Here is a 9,236-nt window from a genome sequence, read left to right as displayed (position 1 = left end):
AATGATTCATGATGTAATTTTGCTTCATCTGTTACATTGTTGATGTTGTTATGTATTATGTTGTTCCACTCTACAGTGCCTTGGTGTAAAGCGCTCTATAAATCAATAAACCAAATCAAATCAAATCAAATCAAACAAAGAAACAAAGAAGACCCATTTTGTGGAGGAAGTCAGTGTCCTCCAGTTTGAATAGGAAAGATTCCTTGGAGGATTCTGGGAAGCAGGTCTTCTCCTTCAAGGATGGGGGGTTCCTCCTAAAGAAAAATGGGTCCCAAAAGACCATAACTCAGACTGGGTAGGTATGGGGACTGACTCAGAATCGCCCATCCCTGAACCCCAGGAATGTCATCCTGAAAACGTATCAATGACTAAGGGATCCTCCCCAAAAACTGATTAGAGCACAGAATCAAGGGAATAGAGGATTCCAAAATCCTGCCTATTTCAGGATGTCAAATGTATGTACAGATTCCCGAACTCCGCCCCAATCGCACAGTGTCGGAGTCCAAAATAAAGAAACTAACGGCCCAGCTTGCCCAATATGCCCATTTGCTTTGCCCCTTGGAGGAGAAAGAAGGTAGGTTTTTTGCCCTGTCCGGATGCAAGGGCAATGTGCATTTTTAGCACTGATGGACACCGGATCCCAAGCCACTCTTCTATCCAAAAGGACCTTTGAGCAGTTTAATTCAGAAAGGGGGGAGAGACACCAAATTCCTCTCACCTCTCTTCCTGGACAACTCCACAACTTCGACAGGAAGGAAATTCCTGTCGAGGGGACTGCGGATCAGAAGATTAAAATTGGGCGACACAAGGTGAAACACCCAGTTATAGTCGTGACTCCAGAGGTGACACCCTGTCTATTAGGCAATTACCTCCTACGGAGGTTGTCTCCCCTGATAGACTGTGTGAACAAGGTCCTCTGGACTCAGGTTAACCAGCCAATAAAATTAAAACATAGCACCAACTATATCAGTCTAAATGGCACATGCCACATGGTTGAACAGCGATCTGGCCAAATTTAGTTCCATTTTCAAAACAATCAAGTACCTGACATTACTGTATTTGCTGTAGGACAACAAACTGGTGATGGTAACTCCTCTCCATTCCTGAAAATCAACCTTCCTTCCAGTTTCAAGTGGCATTCCATACTGGAAGGAAATACCTTGACATTTTATACCGATCCCCAATTTGAAAATCCATGTCCTGTAATAAAAAGTGATGAAAAACCAGCTCAAAGCTTGGCTGATATTCAGAAAATGGGTGAACGGTTGTTCCTCCCCATTCAGTTATATGAGGGGAAGGAGCCTGTTCTCGGCAGAGTATGCCTGAATAATGGAAAAAGCTTCATCAGCGAAGCGTTGTTCAGGAAACTCCCAAAAGATCCTACCATTCCCACATTTAAATTGGTTGATAAGTGGGAAATGAGCCTGGGAACTCCTAATTCCAAACATCTCCTGCCTAGCAGGTGCATGCTAAGAACTTCCATAGGTGATAAAAGCATAGAGCATAATTGTTGGGTTGTGCGAGATGTCCCCTCTGCATTCTATTTAGGCAGTGACATTCTCAATTGGTTCGCAATTAATTTGGACCTCATAAATTACAAAGCCTGGTCCCGACTAGGGGGTAACCCTATGGGCTTTGATGATTCTGAAAAGGCATTTCGGTCAGCTCTATTGCTACCGTATGCAGTTGAAATTCAAATTGGAGAGGAGGTCACCACCCAGGGACGGACCTGACGATTCCCACTTTACCTAAAAAATTAAGAGAGGACAGAAACTCCAAAACCCGGATGCTTATGTGCACCTGAATCACCATCTCCAACAGCAGGGGTTGGGGTTGAACCCGACACCATTAGGTGACTTACAACACAACACCATTCTAATAGTGGTGGATAACAGCGACCCTAGGAGTATCACTCTGGGCGCAGACACCTTTATTGGAATGGCGGTTGGTGACCAGCATTTTTCCATGGATTTAGGGAATGAAATCATAGGTCCAATACCCAATGGCAAGGGGGGAATTTCTTGGTGTACTCTTCCTGCCCTTACGGGGGGGAAGAGGTGACCTGTGACATCAGGAAGGATGAGTTGATATTCCAAGTCCACAATGACTGCCTCTCCTACCTGAAACCTTCTGTTCAGGTCAACACCCTCACCAGAGATCTCTCCACGCAGTTAGAGGAGAGAAATGAGATGGCCAAACCCGAGGCCTTCCCAGGCTTCAGACAGATGGTTAAAGGACAGGTCAACCTCGCTGATGCCAGTGAGACCAAGGAACAAAAGCAAACGTGGAAGCAGGTGTGTTTAGATTTTCAAGATATCTTTGCTCTGGACTCGTACGACTGTGGTCGCACTGAGATACATTCTACCCTAATTCCCACAGACCCTGGAATGACTCCTGTATTCGTGAAGCATTATCGATTGCCTCTCGCGTCTATGGAGTCCCTTACAGAAATCATAAGAAACCTAGAGTCCGATGGGATAATTCATCCAGTCCACAGTACCTTTAATAATCCGTTAATGGGGATTCTAAAACCAAATGAACAATGGAGACTTTGCACAGACCTTAATGAGCTGAAAAAAAAGGTCCACATGTCCCGATGGCCTCTTCCCTACATTGACCAGGGACTGGCTCAGAACCAGGGGTCAAAGGTGTACTCCGCGATTGACCTGACCAACGGATACTGGACAGTACCCGTAAGTAGGGAAAACCAGTACAAGCTGGCCTTCACCTTTGGAGGGCAGCAGTACACATGGACCCAAACTCCCTTCGGATATATAAACTCCGGCAACAAATTCAACGTCTTTCTGCATAAGGCCATGCCCGACTTCGGCAAAAGGGGTCAACTGGCCCATGTGGATGATGTCCTGATTAAAAGCTCAACTGTGGAGGAACACATAACGGAGATCTGCTATGTTCTGACCCAGTTGAAGGCTACTGGAGTAAAACTGTCCTTTCAGAAGGGAGAGTGGTGTAGGACCTGTGTAAACTTCTTGGGACATGAAATCAACCCCGGGGGTCTCTGTCCCCAGGTGAAGAAAGTGGAAGCACTACTAAAACTAAAAGACCCCACAACTCTGCATGAATTAATGAGCCTTCTTGGACTAATTTATTACAGTAGGAAGTGCATTGAGGATTATGCAGAGGTCACAAGACCCCTGGTCCGTTTGTTAAAGGGGCGGGGTCAAGTGGGAGCGGAGTCCAGAACAAGCTGAGGCAGTAAAACATCTCAAGAGAAGCCTCTCAAAAGTGCCTTGTCTAGTTTACCCCGTCAAAAACAAGTAGTTCTTATTTGAGACGGGGTTCTCGAATACATGCTTAACAGCAGTATTATATCAAAAGCATGACAAGGTCAATAAAGTAATCTCCTATGCGAGTAAGACTTTATCCTTTGTGGAGGAAAAATTCAACTATTGTGAGAAGGCACTCCTGGCAACGGTGTGGGCACTGAAAAATTACTGCCCGTTCATCCAGGGGGAGCACATCATCGTTGAGACTCCTCACCAGCCTTTGCAATACCTCCAAAGTGACAGAATCCGAGCAGGGAATGTGAGTAATTCCAGAATTACTTCCTGGATTCTGTCCACGCAAGACTTTCCTGTGGAGGTTAGATATGGCCAAAACAAGAAGTGTCCCCTCGCGCAAGGTTTGGTTGACCTGCATGATTGTGCCCAAGAAAACTGTCTCAAGGACAAAAGTCTCAAAACCCAAGACAACATGGAGGCGTACCTGAATTCCCTGCACAAAGTCTATGAAGAAGATACGTGCCAGGGAATGCCCACAGTTTATGTGGACGGGTGCTCCTACCATGTTGACAACAACGGGGAAAAGGAACTGGTGGCCGGCAAAGGGAATACCTGAGTGAATGATGCCCAGAGCCCTCCGCTGGGTACAAGTTTGTCCCTGCAGTAGTCAGGTGGCAGAGTTGATGGCAGTTCACCAGGCCATCCCCACTGCCATGCAACACCGACTCCACAAACTGGTCATAATCACTGATTCAGATTATGTACGGAATGGGTTTGTGGAGCACCGGATTAATTGGAAAACCAGAGGCATGCTGTGTGCAAACAATAAACCACTCAAGCATGGCAAACTCATACAAAACATTGATGATCTGGTCACCTCTAATGGGATGACCATCAATTGGAAAAAGATTAAGGGTCATTTCAGAATAGAGGGACTAGACAAAACTGGAAATTACCTGGCTAATTGGAACTGGAGCCATCCAAGGTGATCTCCTTGAAATCGAGTCCCTGTTGGGAGAAATCCAGGTAACTGCCATCACCAGGTCCCAAACACTTGCCCATAATGAACTCTCAACTGCCCAGTGGAATAAAGAGACCCCTAGATGCTGAATTAATCATGGCACAAAAAGGGGATCCGATTATTGGGAAATTTTACCAACACATTGAGGACCCCATGAACTTTCCTCTGACGGAAACTGATTATGTTGGAAAAGAGGATCTCCAGGTGTTGATGAACTTTCCCAAAATGTTCCAAAACCAAGACAGTTTGTTGGTTAGGTGATCCATCTCTGGATGTGACCAGTGCGTAGTACCTACCTCATTCCAAAGCATAATGCTAAGTCATGCCCACGACGTGGCCACAGCTGGTCATCAAGGGTTTCATACTACTTTAAAAATCTTGTGGGAGGTCGCATACTGGCCACACATGGCACAGGACCTCGCCCAATATGTGAAGGGGTTTCTTGTGTGTGCACATTTTCAACCAAGTTCATTCACACACCAAGCTCCCCTCCAGAAGAGGGGGATGACACTGTCCTGGTCAGATTTACAAGTAGATTTCATCAGGCCCGTGATTCGCTCCTCTAGGGGGAACAAGTACATGTTAACAGTAACATGCTTGTTTACCAAATGGGTGGAATGTCTCCCGGCCCCAAATTTCAAGGCAGAAACAGCAACTGCCCTGATGATCAACCACATCTTCTCTCGTTTTGGCCTTCCCCAAAGGACTGAGTCAGACCGAGGAAGTCACTTCACCAGCGAGGTGATGACAAAGATGTGGGAGATACTTGGGTTGAAGAGAAAACTCCATATTGCATACCACACACCCTCTACTGAGGGAGTTAAGAGGTACAATAAATCCATTGTGAGCATTCTTAAGAAGTTTGTGGCAGACTCTGGGCCTAATTGGGACATTCAATTACTGCTTGTCCTGATGGCCATCAGATCTACACCATCCTCAGACACCAAAATGTCTCCATTTGAGCTAATGACTGGATGAAAAATGGTGCTACCCCAGCATCTGCTCTATAAAACACAAGAGCAGACACTGATTAATGCATCCACGACACATGAATATGTTGAGAATCTAAGAAAACACTTTCAGCATGCTTTTGCGTACGCTCAGCGGAATCTGGAGAAAGCAGCTGAGGGATGAAAACCCACTACGATTTAAAAACTTCTAAAAAAGAATATCAAGTAAGAGAATGGGTCTACTTCTACAATTTTCAGAGGAAGCAGATCAAGGAGAGGAAATTCCTCCACTCCAGGCGCGGTCCCTTTGAAATTGTAGACAACATTTCACCTGTCACCTATAGGATCTGCATCCCCAAAGGAGAACTGTCAGAAGAAAAATGGGTCTACTTCAATCAGTTAACAAGCTGTCACCCCAGACACACTTTGCAGCTGATTGATGAGTCAAGCAGAGGAACCATCGGAAGAATGAGAAGAAACCAAAGCAGAAGGAAGTATTTAGATGCATAGGTACATCTATATAACAGGGAGTATTTTTATTTGATGTTATTGTACAAATGACAAAAGATGCGATAAATTAAGTATTGTCCTTGTTCTGTTGAGTCATTTACTTGGTGTGATTGTAAAAATGAGAAAGATCCCTATAAAACAAGAAAAATTGTAAACTGTGATCATGGTTCCACTGTTGTAAATCTTCCGGGAATAATGTCATTGAAAAATAATAAGACTTGTTTTATCTATCTCCTACTAGATAATTAACATCATTACCTCGTAGCCTGGTGAGGATCACCCAGGGGACCTGGAAGGGAAGGAAGGAAAGAGTGCCGCTCCCAGAGGAAGGAGAATTCTGCCAAATGAACCCCACTCTGCCCTACTCTCCCGCAACAAAAAGTCAGGGAAGACCAGGGAGGGGGAATCTGTGGGGTACATTTAAGGCCCAAAGCAGAACTCCCCTACGACCAAAAAGCAGCATTAAAACAATGCCTCAACGATGGCTGTGCTTTTGTCTACTTAGCAAATGGGTGGCGAGCTTTGAACACTTCCATGCAAATAATGGCTCTGCATTGGTTTATTTCATATAAATCATAAGAAAATGACCTGCATTCAAGACAGCATTGCAATTTGTTATTTTATTTCATTTTAAACACTACAAAGTTGTGCGCTCCATTTAAACACACCCCTGCATTTATATTTCATCTGTTTGCCAAGAAGTGAGGCAAAACATCTCAAGAACGGCATTGTGCCACTGATAAAGTACTTGAAGTGCAAATAATTCTGTTTTTCCCGCAAACACGGCCATTGTTTCCTTTTTAAATGAACCATCACACTCAAATGACAGCAAAGGAAAGCAATAGCACGGCTCTCTTTCTTTTCCCATGTCAATTTGAAAGAAACTCTTTGCAATATCCCTTTGTGTCCATGAACCCACAGTCTATGCAAAAGCCCTCCCAAAGATTAATTGAAACATAATCCCGCAGGCAGCAGAACCGCATTTGCAACCCGAAAGGAAAAGCCGGCACATGTATGAATCTGTGCTTTAAAAGAAAAAAAAATGTCATTTCAAAGTCAAATGTTAATTGACAGCTGTTGCTCACACAGAAATATTATTGTATATGTGAGTGGGGGTTTGCAGTGACATGGCTACCTAATATACATTATATTTCTTCTCACAAAAATTGGTTTCCTTGAAAAGGACTCAGAAACCAGAAATACCATGCACCGAATTCAATGACAAAGCCCTGCCTCCAACATTGTCATGGCCACTGGTCAAGGGCCATTAACTGTATGCCCTGCAGGGTCCCAATGGACCCAGTCCTGGTGCCTTTGGCGCCAAGCTCATTTAAAAGTATGCTCTGCACACAGTATGCTTAAAGCATGTGCACCTAGGCTGGGCATGGCCATACAGAGGCATTGGAAGCATGTGCAGAAGACAGGGGGAGTGGCAAGGTGGGGCCACAAGGTGGGGCCTAAAGGGAGTGGCTGGGGCCAGGCTATATAAATCAGCCCTACCCACATTCTGGCGCTTCACGTTAGTCTGCTGGAGCAGTGTAACGCTTACTGCCGTCTACATATCCTTACCTGTTCCAGTTCAGCACGAGCATCATAGTCTCCGGAATCCATCCTGCATCTTACCTGGAATCAGCCACGCCATCGCTGGAAGCACTGCTACCCGCTTCCAACTCTGCAGCTACAACGCACATTTTACCTGGAACCAGCCGAGCCATCGTTGGAAGCACTGCTACCCGCTTCCAACTCTGCAGCCACCGCGCGCATTTTACCTGAGGCAAGCCACGCCATCACTTTAAGCAGTGTTACCGCTTCCAACTCTACAGCTACCGCGCGCCTCTTACCTGTCTCCTCAAATCCACCTCTTGCAGCGCCTTGCATCCTTACCCGTCCCAAACGCCCATCAACACGGAGTCATCTTCCGGCACAGCATCCTCGCGGATCCTTCAATCTGGCAGCTGGCAGGAGTTTGGTGTACCGCTCGCCATCAAACACCGACGTGCTGTACCTGCAAAAGAGACAGAAAGCACAAGGTTAGCAATTGCATAAACTTTAAACGCTGGGCAGCGCAACTTGCAAACTTTGCGCATCATCCGGAAATCCAATTTACCTCTTGTAGGTTTTCCGGCTAGGACTCTCTTCCCTCACCACAGACTCGTGGGGCCATCTTAATACCTGGAGGGAGAGGAAAGGACAATATAACATTACGGACAATAATCATTGGGGAAATCATCACCACGAATAAGGACAATAATCATTGTTATAAAACACCTACCTTCAAGGCGGGATTGGTCGCAGCCGGTCTGGGCCACCACGCAAAGGACCAGTGACGCAACTAGGTCCATCCACGGCACCCCTGCTGACAGAAAGCAGGACAGAGAGCTCATCCTTACACTAAAACAGGGGCAGTACCAGCATCCAGAGCCTTCGATTTCACAGCAGCTGGGGGTGAGAGTCGATCCAAGTGAGCCATGTTCTGGGAGGGCTCCAACCATGCACCAACATCCCTGGAGACACCAGGTGAGCATAACAAACATTGGGAAAAGTTGCATCCAGAAGTGAACTGGCCCACAAGGACACACACATGAAAGGAACCAAGAGTGTGAGGATTCACAGCTCCGCTAGACTAGCTGGCAGCCCCTTGGAGGGGGAACTATCAAAACTTCAAAGGGCCTCATAAAAGTTCTTTGTTGCCAGCATTGCCTGGCAGAGACAGTTTTCTGTGGGGGCTGTAGCACCGCCCACACACAGGGCCGTTCTTTGCGTCAGGCAGCCCAGGTGGCTGTCTGACATCAGTCAGCCTCTAGGGGGCGCTGCAACATTATAAAAATGAATGTGCCTGTTCATTTTTATAATGTAAGGAAACGAACGTGTTACACGTGTATTTTAACACTGGCACTGCTGCAGGCTGTGGCCTCGGCCAGGGCAGTTTCTAGTCCATTTTGTGCCCAGGGCAAAACACTCACCCCCCCCGCACCCCATCCTATGCACCACTCCCGCTGCACCCCACGCTCCACTCCCACTGCACCCTGCACACCATTCCCAAACTACACCGTTAAGGAACTCCTACCCACAGTCAAACAGTCCGTCACACAAGGAATGAATTGCCATTTGCAACTGTGGGCCACTTTTTCACTGGTGCCCAAGACAATTTTATGCCCCAGTCCCACTTAGGCTGCAGATAATGAGGACTGGGCACACCAACCAAGAGACCATGAATATGGCACAGGATGCAGTATATACAACCAACAAAGAACACAAGATGCTGAAGGGGGTTTGGAGGCAACCTAAGCCAAAAGGGCAATGACAAGGAGACAACTGAACCCAATAAACAATCACTTTAACATTCTTGGAATGGGAATCAAGTGTATGCTTTGATACAGTAAAGTCTTGACTGTTGTAAGGATACATGGACCAGGATTTTTTATTTACCTGCATATATTTTTATTTATTCATGCAATGTGTGTTGGATACAGGTATCCGACAAACATTGCATAAATAAATAAATTATCTGTC

This window comes from Ambystoma mexicanum, chromosome 7q (genome assembly GCF_040938575.1).
Source record: "Ambystoma mexicanum isolate Mex_15411 chromosome 7q, UKY_AmexF1_1, whole genome shotgun sequence".
Taxonomy (NCBI): domain Eukaryota; kingdom Metazoa; phylum Chordata; class Amphibia; order Caudata; family Ambystomatidae; genus Ambystoma; species Ambystoma mexicanum.
Note: the sequence above shows the minus strand (reverse complement) of the source record.